The sequence below is a fragment of the Vulpes lagopus genome, chromosome 7, assembly GCF_018345385.1.
Source record: "Vulpes lagopus strain Blue_001 chromosome 7, ASM1834538v1, whole genome shotgun sequence".
Lineage (NCBI taxonomy): Eukaryota > Metazoa > Chordata > Mammalia > Carnivora > Canidae > Vulpes > Vulpes lagopus.
Window position 1 is genome coordinate 124,376,961 of NC_054830.1, and position 22,958 is coordinate 124,399,918.

General features: G+C 38.0%; 1 pseudogene; it reads left to right on the forward strand.

The window, feature by feature from the left end:
• Positions 1–14,480: 14,480 nt before the first annotated feature.
• LOC121495253 lies at positions 14,481–16,184 on the forward strand (annotated as a pseudogene).
• The last annotated feature ends 6,774 nt before the right edge of the window (positions 16,185–22,958 follow it).

The following is a 22,958-nucleotide window of genomic DNA, read 5'->3' on the forward strand; positions in this document are numbered from 1 at the left end:
AAAAAGAAATCTCTTTGGTTGACTTTATTTTTCCACGACATAGAGTATCTTTGGCTTCATCTTATGTCTATCAACCTACCCTGTCTTTAAAGAATTTTAAAATGACACAACTGTGTCTTCAACACCTTTAACAGGCTAACCATGTTTGAAGCAGGGTCTCCGGTTACTACTAAGAAAATGAAGAGGAAGTTATAGGCTGTGATGGGAATTTATATTAAATTGGATCCTTCCTGAACTGGTAAAATACATGAAAAAAATGAAAATAAGGAATAATAGCACCAGTCATTCATCACTTTAGAGGCATATTTTAAAATATCCATAAAAGTCTATTCAGTTCAGAAACCACTCTCATTTTGACAATATTATGCCTCTGCAGACTTCATAATGGAAATAAATATTTGCAATGAAAGCTCACTTTGTACAATATGGGACAATTTGATTTTTTAAATAGTCTGTCTTTATGTCACCTTTGCCTTGTCCTGGTGAGTGACGGAGATTACATTGTATATATAGTGCATACTTGAATAATGAAATTTTCTATCAGTTTTCTTTAAAATCTTGGCATGAGCTGCAACTACAAAATAATTGTGTGCAGGGCAAGTGATCTTTAAAATCATTTTGCAAGGCTGTTCTGCTCTCAGCTGAACCTTTTCACTTTTGATTAATACTCTTTCCTGTTTTCTGGTTCAGAACACTGCTTCCTACAGCTACAAATTCAGTTTATGGAGTGCCTTTGACCTGCACTCCACTGGATAAAAGTAAGTGTCAATCCAATGAAATCCAAAGATCTGTTTCTTCAGCATCTTCAGGTTATCATGAACAATACAAGGGCTCTATAAAGTTACATTTTTGGGTGCACAAAGTGCCAATAAAGAGAGTTAAAATACCATTTTAAAATCTATTTGATTTCCTCTAATCTAGTCCGTCAGATGGTTCTGGATGAAGTACAGATAATGATAAGAGCTCAAGAGTTCACTCCAAGTTCTTCATGAAACAAAACAAAAGGCCAGTTCAGTCTAGGGACCTTATGGATTTATATTCATTTGTATAACCCTTTACAGTTATCACTCAGATTTTAGTAACAGCAAAAAAGCAATCCTTATCTTCTCTCATTCACTCCCCTCCTTAACCTCTACTTGCCACATTCTGTACTATGATTAAAAGCATAATTAAACCCAAAAGGCTCTAGTTCATTAAAGACAATTATCGATGTTAAAATCCACTCTGTCCTCATATCCGATGAGCACCTACAGCAAAGCTCAGAAAGAAGAAGCCAAGTTTTTCATTTCTTTGTACTTAGATTGAGTACCAGGCCAGCCACATACTGCCCAGTGCCCGTGCATAACAATGCACCATTCACACAATTCTTTCTGAAAGTGGTGGTAAGGAAAACAACAGGAAAGATTAGGGATGAACAAGTTATAAGGAATGCTGTATAACAGCATTCTTGTATGGTGCAGTGTGCGTTGTGGGGGTGATACCTGGCTGGCTCAGTCAATAGAGCATGTGACTCTTGATCTCAGGGTTGAAAATTCAAGCCCCACATTGGCTATAGAGATTACTTAAAAGTAAAACCATTAAGAGGCACCTGAGTGGCTCATTTGGTTGAGCATCTGACTCTTGGTTACAGCTCAGGTCATGATCTCTGGGTCGTGAGATTGAACCCCACATCAGGCTCAGCATAGAGTTTGCTTGGGATTCTAATCCCCTAGTTTTCCCCTCCTCCTTGTCCCCCCCCCCCCCAATTTATACTCTGTCTGTCTCTCTCTCGCAAATAAATAAAATCTTTTAAAAAATCATATGCAGGGCAGCCCAGGTGGCTCAGTGGTTTAGCGCTACCTTCAGCCCAAGGTGTGATCCTGGCGACCTAGGATCGAGTCCCATGTCAGGGTCCCTGCATGGAGCCTGCTTCTCCCTCTGCCTGTGTCTCTGCCTCTCTCTCTCTCTCTTTCTCTCTCTCTCTCTGTCTCTCATTAATAAATAAATAAATAAAATCTTTTAAAAAATAAAAAATAAATAAAAATAATATGCAAAAAAATTTTTTTAAAAAAAGATGTAGCATTTCAGTTGTTTAGAAATACCAGATAATATTAGTCCATTCCTATACATGGTATGTTATGAGTAGAACAGTGTTTTTCAAAGTTGTGAAGGGTCTCAACACTCTTGTGAAAAGTAGGAAAGGTACAAGAGAATGATGGTGAAGTAAAACATAGTGATTAAGGACATGGGCCTTGGCCCTGGGTTTGAATGTTGACCCTCCATGTTGCTGGCTCTGTTTCCTTGGACAAGTCACTTAAACTCTCTCAACTGGGATTACCAACTTTATTTCAAAGACAAAACAGTTGAAGCTTAAAAAAGTTTCAGTCCAGGCTAGAATAAGACATAACCAAGACGTGAACTCAAGAACATTTAAATATAACATCTGTGTTCTTTTTCATTATTATGCTATAATCAGCTGGGCATGATTATACAGAATCTTCTTCCCAAACAAAACCCTCAGCCTCATGTATGTCAGATGCTGAGTTAATGTTGTTTATGAAAACTATGTTAAATGACCTTGGCTGGGCAAGGCAGTTTAGTTGAGAATTGGAACAGTAGGAGATGACAAGAAAAGGTTGGCACTGGTTAATGTGGACAGACCTCCTTGTGCAAAATTTGGAAGATTAATTAGCCTGATGTAATGATTTTTGAAAACCTTTAGCCAAGCTGCCATAAATACGCCCAAGACTGTGCCTTTGTTGCATGTTTACATAATTTTGTCCAAAAGGTGATCAATTATTATTCACGTACATAGACTGTATTTAGGTGCAAATGAGGTTTCCATAATTTTGCAAGTGTCTGAGATAATCACTGTTTTGGTGAAGGTGGGCCTTAGAGGCAGACACAGGCCTTGGCAGCTGCAGCCGAAGGGGAAGGGGTGATTGCAATCTCCCACGGCAGACTTGTCCCAGCAGGGGCTGGGCCCAGGATAATAAAAGAGAGATGCACAAAGCACTCTATGAACTAGTACTCAAATCACGTTATGTTAAATTAGAGGATTCATGTAAATAAGCAGGCTCTCCCTTGAGAAGGAGATGAGCTCTACAGGAGACTAAAACCTGGTTTTTTCTTTATTGCTTTGGTTTGTTACAAAGTCTTTGTCAATGACATCCCTAACTCCACTGAGGGCATATCTACCATGACCTAAGATAACTCACACTTTGCACAGTTTATTGTGTACAGTTCTTCAGAATGCATCAATCATTGCTAGAAGGACAACAGATCATGGTGAGTAGACCACAGTATTTTTAAAATAAAAATTTATGATCTATTTCACAATGAAGAATTACGTGGGAGCTAACCTCATTAAATGGAAAAGGATGGATTAATTCAAAAGGACCAATCAAAACTGCATGCAGCTCAGTCACTTAAATATCATTTATGATGCCTTGGTTTCTCCAAGTAGAAAAATGGCCCAATTCTTTTGTTTTTAATTCCCAGTTACTTCAACTATTAAAATTACATGATATAATTTTCATGTTATAAAAAATGGCAAACCTATGATACTTGTCCATTTATTTTAACTACACCCTCCAACAAATGCTCTTTGACTGACAGGTAAAGGGCTTCTTCCAGAGCTGAAGGCGATTGTAACATCTGAGCAAAATGCAAAGCCCTCGTTATCCTGACAAAAAGGACAAATAAAGTAATGACCTGTAAGTAATTCTAGATTATGGTGATTAATTTCAGATATATGAGTTTAAAGTTGTGGGTATTTTTAGATAACTGAATGAGTCAGTCAGCTAGAGCAAGATAAAATAATGTAGTGAATTGCGTTGCTACTATTTATGATAGTTTTGTGATGAAATTCCTTTTTCTGGGATCCTATATGAAATGTAGACAAATGTTGACATTGGGAATCTGCTTGCATTTTATTTTGACAGCATTTTGTCATCTCTAGTTTAATAGGTGTAGGAAATCTCCTGAGACTTATTGATTCTGAATAGAGTAGTATGAAAAAACTCATTTGCAAGGGAAATATTTGACACAGTGAATCAGGTAGCATTTATGCAAAATTCAAAAAACTAAATTGTGTCTACTGTAGTCTTTTATAAATATTTATGATACTAATTACAGAAATTTGTCCCAGTTTGCTAGGGAATAGGCTAACCAAATCTCATTAGAAAAAAAACAAAATTCAGTAGACAGAATCTTATTACATCTATAAACTAAGACTGGGATAATATTCAAATGTCTTACCTTAAACATCCTTATATACATTATCTGAGAGTCTTAACTGAAAAGAAAAATATCTTAATGCACAATAGCAGTTGTAAACACTCATTCCAAATATTTTAGAATAACAAGTCTCTCATTTCAATGATCCTCAACCAAGGCACAATCATTGAACACAACATTCTCAACTTGCCTCTAATTTATATTAAAAGATCCTAGAATTGCTACCAGTGTACTTCTTCCTCCAATTAACCGGTTTAGCATCATGTCAATATTTAAATAAAATGGTGGGTTTTTTTTTTTTTTCAGAAATACATCTCTTGTGGTTTAAATAACATCATTGAAAATTAAAAACACTACACATCCAATGGGAGAAAATGTTTGCAAATCTTCTGTTTGATAAGGGACTTACATCAGAACACATAACGAACCCTCACAACTCAATAACAGAAAAGGTAATTCACACCATTTAAAAATGGGAAAGGGTTTACATAGATATTGCTCCAAATAAATAGTTTTGCAGTCTCTTGAAATGGAAGCTATAGAATTAACACCTGGCCAATAATTCTACTCCTAAGTGTGTACCCTAAATAAAAAGGTATGTTCACACAAAAATATTTACATAAATATTCACAGCAGCATTACTCATTATTATGAACATTTCCTGAAACGGAAACAAACCAAATGCCCACCAACAGATGAATGGCTAAACAACCACACAATAGAAAATTATCTATCAATACAAAGGAATGACATGCTGAGGTACACTGGAACATAACTTACTTGATAAACCTCAAAAATGTTATACTACACGAAAAAAAGCCAATCACTAAGGGCCATGTATTGTATGACTCCATCAATATGGAATGTCCAGAATGGACAAATCTAAAGAGACAGAAAGTAGATTAGCAGATTGCTTAGGGCTAGATAAAGAGGTGAATGGAGAATGATGCAAATGGGTGCCCTATTTCTTTCTAGGATGATGAATATGTTATAAGCTGAGATTATGAGAATTGTTGCATGACTGCAAATATACTGAAAACCAAAGAATTAGGTCCTTTAAGCAGCTGAATTTCATGATACCTAAATTCTATCTCAATAAAGCTGCTAAAAATGTGTATCCAGATTTTTCTACATGTGTATAACTGTTCCCTAGATTATTTATTACTTTTGTCTTAGTTTTTTATGTAGTTTCATTTTTTATATGGAAGTAATCCACATAAAAACCTATTGTTGGAAGAAAATTTACTTATTCTTTTTTTTTTTTTTTTTTAACTTTTATTGGTGTTTAATTTACCAACATACAGAAAAACACCCAGTGCTCATCCCGTCAAGTGTCCACCTCAGTGCCCGTCACCCATTCCCCTCCAACACCCGCCCTCCTCCCCTTCCACCACCCCTAGTTCGTTTCCCCGAGTTAGGAGTCTTTATGTTCTGTCTCCCTTCCTGATATTTCCCAACATTTCTTTTCCCTTCCTTTATATTCCCTTTCACTATTATTCATATTCCCCAAATGAATGAGAACATACACTGCTTGTCCTTCTCCGATTGACTTATTTCACTCAGCATAATACCCTCCAGTTCCATCCACGTTGAAGCAAATGGTGGGTATTTGTCGTTTCTAATTGCTGAGTAATATTCCATTGTATACATAAACCACATCTTCTTTATCCATTCATCTTTCGATGGACACCGAGGCTCCTTCCACAGTTTGGCTATTGTGGCCATTGCTGATAGAAACATCGGGGTGCAGGTGTCCCGACGTTTCATTGCATCTGAATCTTTGGGGTAAATCCCCAACAGTGCAATTGCTGGGTCGTAGGGCAGGTCTATTTTTAACTCTTTGAGGAACCTCCACACAGTTTTCCAGAGTGGCTGCACCAGTTCACATTCCCACCAACAGTGTAAGAGGGTTCCCTTTTCTCCGCATCCTCTCCAACATTTGTTGTTTCCTGCCTTGTTAATTTTCCCCATTCTCACTGGTGTGAGGTGGTATCTCATTGTGGTTTTGATTTGTATTTCCCTGATGGCAAGTGATGCAGAGCATTTTCTCATGTGCATGTTGGCCATGTCCATGTCTTCCTCTGTGAGATTTCTCTTCATGGCTTTTGCCCATTTCATGATTGGATTGTTTGTTTCTTTGGTGTTGAGTTTAATAAGTTCTTTATAGATTTTGGAAACTAGCCCTTTATCTGATATGTCATTTGCAAATATCTTCTCCCATTCTGTAGGTTGTCTTTTAGTTTTGTTGACTGTATCCTTTGCTGTGCAAAAGCTTCTTATCTTGATGAAGTCCCAATAGTTCATTTTTGCTTTTGTTTCTTTTGCCTTCATGGATGTATCTTGCAAGAAGTTACTGTGGCCAAGTTCAAAAAGGGTGTTGCCTGTGTTCTCCTCTAGGATTTTGATGGAATCTTGTCTCACATTTAGATCTCTCATCCATTTTGAGTTTATCTTTGTGTATGGTGAAAGAGAGTGGTCCAGTTTCATTCTTCTGCATGTGGATGTCCAATTTTCCCAGCACCATTTATTGAAGAGACTGTCTTTCTTCCAATGGATAGTCTTTCCTCCTTTATCGAATATTAGATGGCCGTACATTTCAGGGTCCACTTCTGGGTTCTCTATTCTGTTCCATTGATCTATGTGTCTGTTTTTGTGCCAGTACCACACTGTCTTGATGACCACAGCTTTGTAATACAACCTGAAATCTGGCATTGTGATGCCCCCAGCTAAGGTTTTCTTTTTTAAAATTCCCCTGGCTATTCGGGGTCTTTTCTGATTCCACACAAATCTTAAAATAATTTGTTCTAACTCTCTGAAGAAAGTCCATGGTATTTTGATAGGGATTGCATTAAACGTATAAATTGCCCTGGGTAACATTGACATTTTTACAATATTAATTCTGCCAATCCATGAGCATGGAATATTTTTCCATCTCTTTGTGTCTTCCTCAATTTCTTTCAGAAGTGTTCTATAGTTTTTAGGGTATAGATCTTTTACCTCTTTGGTTAGGTTTATTCCTAGGTATCTTATGCTTTTGGGTGCAATTGTAAATGGGATTGACTCCTTAATTTCTCTTTCTTCAGTCTCATTGTTAGTGTATAGAAATGCCATTGATTTCTGGGCATTGATTTTGTATCCTGCCACGCTACCAAATTGCTGTATGAGTTCTAGCAATCTGGGGGTGGAGGCTTTTGGGTTTTCTATGTAGAGTATCATGTCATCGGCGAAGAGGGAGAGTTTGACTTCTTCTTTGCCAATTTGAATGCCTTTAATGTCTTTTTGTTGTCTGATTGCTGAGGCGAGGACTTCCAGAACTATGTTGAACAGCAGTGGTGAGAGTGGACATCCCTGTCTTGTTCCTGATCTTAGGGGAAAGGCTCCCAGTGCTTCCCCATTGAGAATGATATTTGCTGTGGGCTTTTCGTAGATGGCTTTTAAGATGTCGAGGAAAGTTCCCTCTATCCCAACACTCTGAAGGGTTTTGATCAGGAATGGATGCTGTATTTTGTCAAATGCTTTCTCTGCATCTAATGAGAGAATCATATGGTTCTTGGTTTTTCTCTTGCTGATATGATGAATCACATTGATGGTTTTACGAGTGTTGAACCAGCCTTGTGTCCCAGGGATAAATCCTACTTGGTCATGGTGAATAATTTTCTTAATGTGTTGTTGGATCCTATTGGCTAGTATCTTGTTGAGAATTTTTGCATCCATGTTCATCAGGGATATTGGTCTGTAATTCTCCTTTTTGGTGGGGTCTTTGTCTGGTTTCGGAATTAAGGTGATGCTGGCCTCATAGAACGAATTTGGAAGTACTCCATCTCTTTCTATCTTTCCAAACAGCTTTAGTAGAATAGGTATGATTTCTTCTTTAAACGTTTGATAGAATTCCCCTGGGAAGCCATCTGGCCCTGGACTCTTGTGTCTTGGGAGGTTTTTGATGACTGCTTCAATTTCCTCCCTGGTTATTGGCCTGTTCAGGTTTTCTATTTCTTCCTGCTCCAGTTTTGGTAGTTTGTGGCTTTCCAGGAATGCGTCCATTTCTTCTAGATTTCCTAATTTATTGGCATACAGCTGTTCATAATATGTTCTTAAAATCGTTTGTATTTCCTTGGTGTTGGTAGTGATGTCCCCTTTCTCATTCATGATTTTATTAATTTGAGTCTTCTCTCTCTTCTTTTTAATAAGGTTGGCTAATGGTTTATCTATCTTATTAATTCTTTCAAAGAACCAACTCCTGGTTCTGTTGATCTGTTCCACAGTTCTTTTGGTCTCGATATCATTGAGTTCTGCTCGAATTTTAATTAACTCTCTTCTTCTGCTGGGGGTGGGGTCTATTTGTTGCTTTTTCTCTAGTTCCTTTATGTGTAAGGTGAGCTTTTGAATTTGAGATCTTTCCAGTTTTTGAATGTATGCTTGTATTGCGATGTATTTCCCCCTCAGGACTGCTTTTGCTGCATCCCAAAGATTTTGAACGGTTGTATCTTCATTTTCATTAGTTTCCATGAATCTTTTTAATTCTTCCTTAATTTCCTGGTTGACCTTTTCATCTTTTAGCAGGATGGTCCTTAACCTCCACGTGTTTGTGGTCCTTCCATATTTCTTGTTGTGATTAAGTTCTAATTTCAAGGCATTATGGTCTGAGAATATACAGGGGACTATCCCGATCTTTTGGTATCGGTTCAGACCCGATTTGTGACCCAGTATGTGGTCTATTCTGGAGAAAGTTCCATGTGCACTTGAGAAGAATGTGTATTCAGTTGAGTTTGGATGTAAAGTTCTGTAGATATCTGTGAAATCCATCTGGTCCAGTGTATCATTTAAAGCTCTCGTTTCTTTGGAGATATTGTGCTTAGAAGACCTATCCAGGGTAGAAAGAGCTAGATTGAAGTCACCAAGTATAAGTGTATTATTATCAAGGTATTTCTTGAGTTTGGTTATTAATTGGTTTAAATATTTGGCAGCTGCCACATTCGGGGCATATATATTGAGGATTGTTAAGTCCTCTTGTTGGATAGATCCTTTGAGTATGAGATAGTGTCCCTCTTCATCTCTCACTATAGTCTTCGGGGTAAATTTTAATTTATCTGATATAAGGATGGCAACCCCTGCTTTCTTTTGAGGACCATTTGAATGGTAAATGGTTCTCCAACCTTTTATTTTCAGGTTGTAGGTGTCCTTCTGTCTAAAATGAGTCTCTTGTAGACAGCAAATAGATGGGTCCTGCTTTTTTATCCAGTCTGAAACCCTGCGCCTTTTGATGGGGTCATTAAGCCCGTTCACATTCAGAGTTACTATTGATAGATATGAGTTTAGTGTCATCATATCTATTCAGTCCTTGTTTTTGTGGATTGTTCCACTGAACTTCTTCTTAAAGGGGAATTTTCAGAGTCCCCCTTAAAATTTCTTGCAGAGCTGGTTTGGAGGTTACATATTCTTTCAGTTCCTGCCTGTCTTGGAAGCTCTTTATCTCTCCTTCCATTTTGAATGAAAGCCTTGCAGGGTAAAGTATTCTTGGTTGCATGTTCTTTTCATTTAGGACCCTGAATATATCCTGCCAGCCCTTTCTGGCCTGCCAGGTCTCTGTGGAGAGGTCTGCTGTTACCCTAATATTCCTCCCCATAAAAGTCAGGGACTTTTTTTCTCTTGCTGCTTTAAGGATCTTCTCCTTATCTTTGGAATTTGCAAGCTTCACTATTAAATGTCGAGGTGTTGAACGGTTTTTGTTGATTTTAGGGGGGGATCTCTCTATTTCCTGGATCTGAATGCCTGTTTCCCTTCCCAGATTCGGAAAGTTTTCAGCTAGGATTTGTTCAAATACATATTCTGGCCCTCTGTCCCTTTCCGCGCCCTCGGGAACCCCAATTAAACGTAGGTTTTTCTTCCTCAGGCTATCATTTATTTCCCTTAATCTATCCTCCTGGTCTTTTAATTGCCTGTCTCTTTTTTCCTCAGTTTCCCTCTTTGCCATCAACTTGTCTTCTATGTCACTCACTCGTTCTTCCACCTCGTCAAGCCTCGTCGTTAGGACTTCTAGCTTGGATTGCATCTCATTTAATTGATTTTTAATTTCTGCCTGATTAGATCTAAATTCTGCAGTCATGAAGTCTCTTGAGTCCTTTATGGTTTTTTCTAGAGCCACCAGTAGCTGTAAAATAGTGCTTCTGAATTGGCTTTCTGACATTGAATTGTAATCCATATTTTGTAACTCTGTGGGAGAGTGGGCTGTTTCTGATTCTTTTTTTTGAGGGGTTTTCCTTCTAGTCATTTTGCTCAGTGCAGAGTGGCCAAAAACAAGTTGTATTGGGAAAAGGAGAAAAAGAGAGAGAAGGAAAGAAAAGAGAAAAAGAAAAAAGAGAAAGAAGAAAAAAATAGGGGAAAAAGAGAAGAAAAAGAAAGAAAAAGAAAGAAAGGAGAAAAAAGAAAAAAGGGGGGGGTGGGGGAAGCAATCAGAAATCAAGAAGAAAGAGAGAAAAAAAAAGCAGCACAAAACAAAACAAACAAAAAAAAAAACAAAAAAAAACAAAAACAAAAACAAAAAAACAAAAAACAAAAAAAAACCACGGGGGAGTATCTTCCGATTCTGTGTAGTTTAAGTCCCTTGACTTCCCTTGGAACTGGTCCGTCTCGCTGGTCTTCTGGGGGAGGGGCCTGCTGTGCTGATTCTCAGGTGTTAGCACTTGGGGGAGCTGCTCTGCCCCTGCCTGGTGCAGGGCTCGGTGGGGGTTGTTGACCCCGTGAGGCCCCGGGAGGAAGCCACAGTGGCGGGGGCAGCTCTGGGACCCTGGATCCAGCCCCCGCAGTAGCTCCGGGGCTCTCCTTCTGCAGGGCCTGGGGGCTCCGGGGCGGGGCCGCTGATCTGCTCAGTTCCAGGCAGGAGCGTCCTTGCTGTCCTGGGCCCTCCCGGCCTCTGCCTGTCCTGGGGGGAGGCCGGATCCTGGGCTGTGTCCCGGCGCCCTGTGCTCCGGGGCCTGCGCTGTTGGATTCGCGCTCCCGGCGGTGCAGCCCCCTCCGCGGAGCCGCCGCCCGAGCCCCTCCGAGCTGTTCCCGGAGCCGCGCAGCCCCCTCCGCGCGGAGCTTCTTCCTCTGCGCGAGCCGCCGCCGCTGAGCTGTTCCCGGAGCCGCGCAGCCCCCTCCGCGGAGCCGCCGCCCGAGCCCCTCCGAGCTGTTCCCGGAGCCGCGCCGCCCCCTCCGCGGAGCTTCTTCCTCCGCCCGAGCCGCCGCCGCTGAGCTGTTCCCGGAGCCGCGCAGCCCCCTCCGCGGAGCCGCCGCCCGGGCCCCTCCGAGCTGTTCCCGGAGCCCCGCAGCCCCCTCCGCGGAGCCGCCGCCCGAGCCCCTCCGAGCTGCTCCGGGCCCCGCCGAGCGCTGCAGCCCTTAGGGAGCTCGGCGCACTCTCCGGGGCGCAGTTCCTCTGTTACTGTCCCAGGGAGCCCGAGGGCGTCCCCGCCTTTCTGGGGATCCTGCTGCAATTCCCGGGGAGCCCCTTTCCTCCAGGAAGGTTGGTGCAGCTCCTGCTCCTCCGGGACGGGGCTCTCCTGTCCTGGGGACACTCGCCCCGGCCTCAGCCCAGCTCCTCGCGGGGCCCCTCCCCCTTGGGGGCCTTTTGTGTCTTTATTTCTTTTTCCCCGTCTTCCTACCTTGATGGAAGCGCGAACTCTTCTCACTGTAGCGTTCCAGCTGGTCTCTCTTTAAATCTCAGGCCGAATTCGTAGGTTTTCAGGATGATTGGATGGTTTTCTAGGTAATTTGCTGAGGACAGGTGACCTGGAGACCCTACTCCTCCGCCATGTTGCCCCTCCCCCCCCGAAAATTTACTTATTGACACCTAAGAGAAGAATTATCTATAGAAGAAACTCAACAAGGAATATCAGTTTGGGGATTCCACATTAGCCTAAGAAATAATAATTTTCTATATTCATATTAAATTTGTAGCCATTTTTTGCACATATCATGCCTAAGGGTTATAGATGTGTGTGATTTAGGAAAGAATATTAAACTAAAATTGTAGGTTTCAGCTATTTAGAAAGAGTAGCTATTAAAGGTTGAAGCTCTACTGAGTTTTATAGTTTGAAAAGCTAGTGAAAATAAGGACAGGACCCTAGGGTATCTCAAAAACCTCCTTAATAAAAGCCATCTGCTGAAATCATAGAAAGGAAGAGAGAAGAAAAGGAGAGTAATATGTAAATGGGTACAAATTATAAAACAGAAACACATTTCAAGTATTTTTCTTGGGAGACAAAGAATAGAGTTAATAAAAAAAGGGAAAGGAGGAGAGGGGGAGGAGAAGAAGAAGAAAAAGGAAGAGGAAAAGGAAAGAGAGGAATACTGGGGGGAAGGAGGAAGAGGGGAGGACCAAGGGGAGGGGGATGAGGGAGAAAAGTAGAAGAAATGGAACTAAACAAACAAAATATTGTACCATTTTCCTAAGTGCCATATGGTAAAACCTAATATGGGATTTTTTTTCATGATAAGTAAAAGACTGCTGAAAAAGACAATATCATTAGTCACAAGATATATATTCTAGTCTGGGATAGGTAACAGGACACATAGGTTAAAAACACAGTCTTTGAAATCCGGCCACCTATGTTCAATTCTACATCCCTTACAAACAGCAACTTCAAGGAGTTCTCTTTTCCTTGATTTCCACATGTGAATAGCATAGAGTAGTGTTATTAGATAGGACTTGATTACTCGCTTGCAGCATAACAATAGGAGACTCACTTCAACTCACTGATGTATAAGGGATGCGATGCGCCAGATTCCTTTCAGCTCTCAAGTTATATGCCATCTGCTTTGTTTTTAAATTAAAATCTAATTATAAGAGATTCATCTACAATCTTACTTGCAACTGGCCAAGATGAGACCTCTGAATTCTAATGCTGTTCCCAGAGTTGCAGGGGGCAGAACAACCCTTGGGAGACCACAAATCAGGGCAATGCCCAATGGAAAGATCCAGAGAACTATCATCTATCTGGGATGGCTTTTTCCTATATCAAATTGAGGGCATTATTAAGAGGATGGAAGTGGGTACAGCTGCCATTTTGTAATATGCACACACTTTCTTCCAGGTATTTAATCAAAGACTAACCTGGGTGCTGCTGTGCAGGGGTTTGTGCAGAAGCTGTCTCAGTTGGATTGAAGTCAGAAAGACTGTTCGGGTGGGCCTAATGTAATCAGAGGAGGTCCATTAAAAGACTTTGGCATTACCCTGAGTGATACTCCAACTACTGGTCTAAAATCTGCTTTCTCTTTACAGACTTTTCCTTTCCTGAACCTTCAGCCAATACCCAAGGGAGTTTCAGTCTGCTCATAATCTCCTCTTCTCGAATTTCTGCCCTATGGATTTCAAACTTACTTCATTAGTTCCCACAATCTTATATACCAGTTACTTGCAGTCTCCCTTTCTCTATCTCTCCCTCTCTGCATAGATACACAGATATACAGAGTGGATTTTTTGCTCAGACATGGCATTTCTAAGAGGTCTGGAGAGTGCTTCTTTCTCTCTATTTTACCCAGTTTCCTAATTGAACTGTTCATGGCAAGCATTTCCCTCATAGCCTCACAAAGCCCCGGGCTTAGTTTGCTGTAACATCCAAGCTAATGAAATTCTAATTGTAATGATAAGTAAGAGAAAATATACTATTAATAAAAAAAGATTTTTAAAAAACCCACAAATAAACCCATACACTAACAAAGTAAAAGCCAACAGATCCAAATTCATATCTCCTTATAAATCTGAATTTCCATCCTGAGCTACATATCCTTGGCCTTCGCATGACCCATCAGTGCTCTTGGGGCATGTGTGAGCAGTGGGAAATAGAGACTTTATCCAAGTTTACCTCATTTTATTGTGCATACCCTTCTGGTGTTTGCAGGTACTGCAATTTTTTATTTTATTTTTTAATTTATTTTATTTATTTTTTACAAACTGAAGGTTTGTGGCAATCATGTATCGAGCAAGTCTAGTAGCACCATTTTTCCAACAGCATTTCCCCGCTTTGTATCACACTTGCATAATTATCACAGTATTTCAAATTTTTCACCGTCATATTTGCTATGTGATCAGTGGTCTTTGATGCTACTCTTGTCATTGTTTTAGGGCTTCACAAACCATTCCCACACAAGATGGCCAACCTAATTGATAAACATGTGCACTGACTGCTCCACCAACGGGCTGTTCCTCCATCTCTCTCCCTCTCTTCAGGCCTCCTTGGTCTCTGAGATACAATGATATTCAAATGAGGCCAATTAATCATCCTACAATGGCCTTTAAGTGTTCATGTGTAAGGGAGTCACCTGCCTTCTAGCTTTAAATCAAAAGCTAGAAATAATTAAGTTTGCTGAGGAGGTATGTCAAAAGCCGGGACAGGCTGAAATCAAGACCTCTCTTGTGCCGAAAGGCCAAGTCATGAAGGCAAAGGAAAAGTTCCTGAAGGAAATTAAAAGTGCTGCTCCAGTGTACCGCTGAATAATAAGAAAGCAAAATAACCTTATTGCTGATATGGAGAAAGTGTCAGTGGTCTGGACAGAAGATCAAACCAGTCACAACATTCTCCTAAACCAAAGCCTAACTGGGAGCAAGGCCCTAAATCTCTTCAAATCTGTGAAGACTCAGGGACATAGGAAGCTGAAGTATGAAGCTAGCAGAGGTTCAGGAGGTTTAAGGAAGGAAGCCATCTCCATGATACAAAAGCGCAAGGAGAAGCAGCAGGTACTAAATGAGAAGCCACAGCAAAGTTACCAAAAGACTGAACTAAGATAATTCATGAAGGTGACTTCACTAAACAATGGATCTTCAAACTAAATGAGAAGCCTTATACAGGAAGAAGACACCATCTTGGACTTCAGTAGCTTGAGAGAAATCAATGCATGGCTTCAAGGCTTCAAAAGACAGGCTGACTCTCTTATGAGGGGCAAATGAAGCCCACGGCTTGAAATTGAGGCTAATGCTCATTAGCCATTTCAAAAATCACAGGACCTTTAAGAAGGAAGCTAAGCCCACTGTGCTTGAGCTCCATCAATGGAACAACAAAGCCTGGATGACAGCACATCTGTTTACAACAGAGTTTACTGAATATTTTAAGCCCACTCTTGAGAACTACTGCTCAGGAAAAAAAATCCTTTCAAAATATTATTCCTCACTGAAAATGGACCCAATAGCTCTGATGGGGATGAACTACAAAATTAATGTTATTTCCATGCCTGCTAACATGACATCCATTCTGTAGTCCACGACTCAGAGTAATTTCAACTTTCAAGTTTTATTATTTAAGAAATGCATTTTATAATGCTATAGTTTCTGTAGAGAGAGATTCCTCTGATGGATATGGGCAGAGTAAACTGAAAATTGTCTGGAAAGGATTCACTATTATACATGCCATTAAGAATATACATGAGTCATGGAGGTCAAAATATCAATATATCAATATTTACAGGATTCTGGAAGTTGATTCTACCCCTCATGGATGACTTTGAGGGATTCAAGTCTTCAGTGGACAAAGTCATTGCATATATTGTGGAAATACCAAGAGAACTAGAATTTTAAGTGGAATCTGGACATGTGACTCAATTGCTCCAATCTCATGATAAAAGTAGAACAAATGAAGGGTTGCTTTTTATGGATGGACAAAGCAAGTGGTTTCTTGAGATGGTGTAGATGCTATGAAAATTGTTGAAATGACAGCAAAGGATTGAGAATACTACATTAGCTTAGTTGGTAAAGTGGCAAGTTTGAGAAGATTGAATCCAATTTTGAAAGAAGTTCTAGGGTAGGTTAAATGCTATCAAACAGCATCACATGATACAGAGAAATCATTTGTAAAAGGAAGAGTCAATCCATTCAGCCAACTTCATTGATGTCTTATTTTAAGAAATTGCCACAACCACCCCAATCTCCAGCAACCACCACCCTGATGGGTCAGCATATCGAGACAGCAAAAAGATTACAACTCACTTCTGAAAGCTGAGATAAGTTAGCATGTTTTAAAGCAATAAGATATTTTCAATTGTGTAATATACATTTTTTAGATGTAATGCCACTACACACTTAATAGGTTACAGTACAGTGTAAGCATAACTTCGATATATACTGGAAAAGCAAAAAATCCATTTGACTCATTCTATTGCGGTACTTGCTTTATTGTGGTCTGGAACTGAACACACAGTATCCCTAAGGTATGCCTGTATTAGCCATACAATGTGGGGAGTGTCTCATTAACATTTAAAAACATTTAAACAAAACAAAACAGAACAAAAAAACACTGCTTGAATACCCATGTTGTATGAGGAACAAAAGAATAGAAAAATCCAAGCATCAGTCTCCTTGGAAGCATTGAGATTTCTATATCAACGTTATGCTAGCACTTCTTTAATGATGATGTACTAGGGTATATTCTATCTTTTTTTTTTTTTTTTTTTTTTGCCTTTTGAAGTTTCCCAGCCTGTCTTGAGTATGGACAGTGTGCAAAAAAAAAAAAAAAATATATATATATATATATATATATATATATATATATATATATATTAAAGCTGAATGAATTACGCTTTTATATCTGAGGGAACATTTCTAATGGTTGTGATCACTGTGCTTAGTGGAGGCCCTGTTCCCTTCCATGTGTACAGTTTCAATCTTTTCTTGGCCATAGATTTCACTGGAACCACAGCTATCCATTTATAGATGTCTGGTCACCAGGCATAGCTAATGAAAAACTGGAATTGATCTATCTGTATCTACATTAGCCCATATCATTTCTAAAGTAGTGAATCGTTCATAGCCAGATTGTAATCTTTTTTCACAACCTATATTATGCCAAGGTTCTAGGGATTTGTAAAGTCAGGTTAATTACAGTATCAACTTGAACCATTTAAGCTCTACTTAAACTCAGTGGAGCCAGGTTCTGAATAAATTATTTTTGAGTTGCTAGAGTTGCCACAGTGATCCATTTAGGAAACTCTCTTGATGTAAAATTGTCTAAATACATACCTTCAATATTATGATGAAAGTATTCATAAGATACATTCTTTTGCACACTTTTCAAATTACAGGAAAAGCAAGTGATCGTGAAATCTATTTACTCAACACGCCTTAAGTGTGAAATACAGTACAGTTAACAATAGGCATAATCTTGTAAATCAAATCTCTATAATTTGCTCATATTGCATAACTAAAACCTTTTACCAATTCTCCATTTGCCATCTCCCCAGTCCTTGCTAACCATTATTCTACTCTGTTTCTACAAGTTTGACTATTTCAGATATTTCATATAAGTGAAATCATAAAGTGTTTTTCCTTCTGTAACTGGCTTGTTTCATTAGCATGACACCCTCAAGTCTCATCTAAATTGTTACATGTGGTAGGATTTTCTTTCTTTTTAAGGCTGAATAATATTTCATTATATATATAATGAAATATTTTATATTATATAATATATATTATATCACATCACATTTTTAATCCATTTATCCATTGATGGACATTTGGGTTGTTTCCATGTCTCAGTTATTGCAAATAATACTGCAATGAACATAAGAATACTAGTATCTCTCTGAGATCCTTCTCTTAATGTAGGTTCTACTTTAATTCTTTTAAGCAACCCCCATACTGTTTTCCACAACAGCTGCAACACTTTATTTATTCCACCAACAGTATGTAGGAAATACTGTTTCACCACACACTTGTCAAAACCTATTATATTCTGTTTTGTTTTGTTTTGTTTTTTCTAAATAATGGTCATCCTAACAGGTATAGGGGATTCTTCATTGGGATTTGGATTTGCATTTCTCTGATGGTTAGGGATGTTGATCTTTGTTATGTTCCAGTGTGTTATTTCTATGTCTTCTTTGGAGAAGTATATATTCAAGTCCTTTTCCCATATTTTATTGGTTATTTATGGGGGCAGGGATAGTTATTTACTCTGTTAATTGCCTCCTGTGTTGTATAGCTTTTCAGATTGATTTGGTCACCCTTGTCAATTTTTGCTTCTATAGCTTATGCTTTTAAGGTCATAACTAAGTAATCACTGCTAAAACCAATGTCATAAAGCTTTCCCCCATGTTTTCTTCTAGTAGTTTTAAAGTTTCAGATTCTCCATTTGTCTTTAATCTATTTTGAACTGATTTTTTTTTTTTATTTTGCCTGTGGTGTAAAAAAAAGAGTCCAATTTCATTCTTTTGTATGGATATCCAGTTCTCCCAGAATCATATCTTGAATATGCTATTCTTTCTCCATTGTATGCTCTTGACACTGTGGTGAAAGATGAGTTGACCATATATGCATGGGCTTACTTCTGGCGTCTATACTCTGTTTCCTTGGTATATTTGTCTTTTTTATGTCAGCACTATAGTGTTTTAATTACCATAGCTTTGTATATATTTTGATATCCAGAAGTGTAATGTCTCTGTCTTTCTTTCTCTTTCTCAAAATTGCTTTGGCTTTTTTAGGTCTTTTGTGATTTTATATGAATTTTAGAATTGATTTCATTCTTTTTATAAAGAATGCCTTTGGATTTTGATAAGGATTGTATTGGATCTGTAGATCATGTTGGGTAGTATGGACATTTTAACAATATTAAGTATTCCAATCCATAAACATGAGACATCTTTCCACTTAATATTTGTGTCTTTAATTTTTTTATCAATATTTTATAGTTTTCAAGGTATAGATGTTTTATCTTCTTAGTTAAGTTTGTTCATAAATATTTTATTCTTTTTGGTTCTATTATAAATAAGGAAAAATATAAAAGACGTCCAAACCAGAAAGAAACAAAACTATTTCTGTCTGCAGATGATATTATCTTACTTGTATAAAACCCTAAAGACTCCTCTCCACCATACATACACAACTGTTAAGATTTGTAAACAAATTCAGTAAGATAATGGGATATAAAATCAGTTTCATTTCTCAACAGTAGCAGTGAACTATTCAAAAAGGAAATTAAGAAAATAATCTCTTGCACTTTTATTTTTATTAATTATTTTTAGAGCACATGGAAGAGTTTCCAGTGAGGAATCTTCTGGAAAATATGGGATTCTGAAACTCTTAAACTGCCTAAAGAAAAATGCTGTTTAATTTGTAAGCAGAAAAATTTAAAAAGTACTGTATCTTCACCTAGAAAAGCATTATGGAATCCACAAGTTATGGGAGTCAGGATAGTGTTTGGAGAAGAGTTTCAAAGATAATGCACAGTTAGAAGAGTCAGTCCAGAGGTTAAGGGAAAAGAAATTGTTAAGCCTGGAGACAGATGGCTTACTGATGGTCCTCAGATATATTAGGGGTTTCTATAGACAGGATAGTGACCTCCTGTTTTCTTTCTTTCTTCTTCTTTTTTTCTTTTTTCTGAAAACAGGACCAAAGTAAACAGGCTTACACTAAGTGAGCCAGATTAAAAATAAATAAAATTGTCTTGGTAGTGAGCACTGTTTATCACTGGAATTCAGGCTACAGACTTCTCTACAGGCTGATGAAAAGTAAATGGTTTTGGTTCAACCTGAAGATAAGCTAACGAAAGTTAATCTCTGATGGCTCTTATCAAGGTTCATTAATAGAAAACAAGAGTTTATTTTTTTTTAAGATTTTATTTATTTATTCATGAGAGACATAGAGAAAGGGAGAGAGGCAGAGACACAGGCAGAGGGAGAAGCAGGCTCCACTCAAGGAGCCCGATGCAGGACTCAATCCCAGGACTCCAGGATCACGCCCTGGGCCAAAGGCAGGCGCTAAACTTCTGAGCCACCCAGGGATCCCAAAAACAAGAGTTTAAATGAACTTTTAAAGAAATCACATATCTCTTCAAAATAACTTGCAAACTGAATTTCAGTGACAACAATTGGCAGGTATCTCATGGCAATAAAGGGATATTTTTTTCTCCTGTATTGTAATGAATGAAGCTGAAATCTATGAACTCTGATTTGTGACAGATTTAATTTTGGAAAACTCTATAAATGATCTCTAAATTAAAAGATGTATTTAAGGGAAGAAGTGTGCAAATTTTACCGTACATATTATAGAAAGCACTCACATTTTTGTACAATTTTTAAAAGTATTTTCTAAGCTTGAGTCTAACAGATTGTCACAAGTAAGAACAATGTTCTTAAAAAATAAATCCAATAATTGTGGAGATTAAAAAGAAAATATATAGTTCTTCTTCTTGAGAATTCAAAATACAAGAGTGAATCTGATTAACAAATACTTCATTGCAACCTGATTTAAAAAAAAAAAAGAAATGTGATGCTAGACACACCGAATGCTCTAGGCACAGAAAAGATGGAGTTAACAGACTCTACACTCAGATTTTGGGAAAATATTTGAACTGGGTTTTAAAGAATGAGCAAAAGTTTTTCAAATATATTAGGGAGTGGGTAGGCTAGGCAGGGAAAACCATGAAGGCAAGGAGGAGAGACAGAAGTTGTCATGCTAAAGAAGAGGAAGAGTTTAGTATGCCAGGAAGGTAGTGATCAAATAGGAGCAGCAGAATATCATTAGAACCAGACTGTAAAGACACCAGATGAGATGAACACTTTACAGTGGTCAATGAAAACTCATGTGCAAAGTAGTTACCGGGGCCTCAACCCTGGAGTTCTGAGAAGATGATTCTACCACAGGTTTTTCAAGGATCAGACTCAGAACCAGAGTACCAGGCGTAGCGCTGGTAAACTTCACTGTGTGTCTCTGTGATCCTGAGTAAACTAGTGAACCTTTCCAGAATATTTGTAAGAAAGGTCAATGACACTACCTCTTTTTACCCATCAATGGCTTCCCAAAATGCTCAAGAAGAAAATAATGCATTTTGCAAATGCAAATGCAAAACATTTTGCCTCTAGGGTAAACTTTCAATCATCTGCCTTATAAGGTAAATGTTATGACTCTTCCTGAAGCCATACTTAATTTTTATAAATAACATAATAAAAAATTGTTTAAAACACTTCCTGGGATGAAATAAAAAACAAACTCATAAATCAGCAAAGTTAAGGAGGGAGAAGAGACTAGTTTAGGCAGGTCCTTCATATTAACCTCAGAGGAAATCCACCTTAAAAGAAAAAGTCCACAATATCTGAATTGAATTGTAGGATGAGGTAGTTTCAAAATTTCTACCTCTTCATTGCAGTTTTATCATTTCTTCGAGGATCATGATTTTCCAGAATACTGTAAATTTATACTTATATGTAAATAAAAAGTCACTGATTTTTTTCTGATTCTGTGTACTGGATAATAGAAAATATTCCAGTATTCTAGCATTTATTGTGAGAAAAATATGGGAACAATAGAATAATGTGGTGATTCTCAAGCAAAATGAGGAGAAAACACATGATTATAGTTACTATTATATGTGTACATATAATACTTTGTTTTATTTTTTCCTGTGATTATTGCCACAATAAATCCATAGCATTCAAATAGAATACATGTGCATACTTTAACTAATTTGTAACTCTCTTCTGATTTCAAAGCGTGAAATAATACCTATTTAGCCAGAAAGTGTACTTTCTTCAAATTATCATTCTGATTCAGTGAGGGTCTTTGTTATAAATTTTCTGATCCTAACTTACTGATTTTCTAGGTAATGTGTACATACTCCTCAGAGTAGAAAAATTTAAAGAGCATCATACCAAATAAAGTTTATTTCCTTCTCTGATCATTACTCAGTACATGACAACACACTTCTTTTTAGTGTAATACCATGTAAAATGCTAATGCCTATACTTGAGAGATACACAGCACAGCAAAAAAGAAGTCAAATTTTGCCCATTTAAATTGTAAGGATCATTTATTTTGTTTCATTATCTGGCTGTCAGTGTCCTATTGGTCTAAATTTATTTTTAAACACATTTACTTCTGTATATAGATAAAGAGTTTCAATTATTAATAAAATGTGTCATATTATAGCTAAGACCAAAGGATACCTTCCTTCAGTAAAATGTCTACAGTTTTAAGAAAAAAAGACTCTGTGATTGTAATTACATTACTCATCATTAAAATCAGAGATGGAATTAAGTTCCAGATACATAAGCTTGAAACAATGGTCTGTAGTCTTCAAGTTAGGCTATTCCCTATTAAGTGTTTTTCTGATGAATAATCAAGAAAAATATGGCTTATATGTACTGAATTTAGGATTTAGGGAGTTTGGACATACATATATACATACATATATATACAATGAAATATTATGCAGTCATAAAAAGTTTGAGATCTTGCCACTTGAAATATGAATGGACCATGAGGGTATTATGGTAAGTTAACTAAGACTGTGAAAGACAAATACCATGTCATCTTACCCATTTGTGGAATCCTAAAAAAAAACCAAATGCATAAAGAAACAAAAAGTAAAATCAGATGTTTAAATACAGAAAACCAATGGTTACCACATGGAAAACTATTGGGGGACAGGAAAAAATGTGTCAAGGGCAGTAGGAGCTACAGACTTCCAGGTATGGAGGTCACTGGAATAAAAGACATAGCATAGGGAACTTCATAATAGTGTGATATCATGGTATTGGAATAGTGTTTGTTGTATGGTAGCGGATGGTAGCTTATTCACTTGTGGTGAGCACAGCATAATCCAGAGTTCATGAATCACTATACTGTACACTTGAAACTAATGTAACATTTTGCATCAACTTTAGTAAAAAAAAAAAAATTAAAGACTGTTCTTTTAATGAATTAAGTTACTCTGAACACAGGCTCTGGATTACTCATATCTGGTGCTATTCACCCGCAGTTTCCACTTCTACACCATCATCTCAAG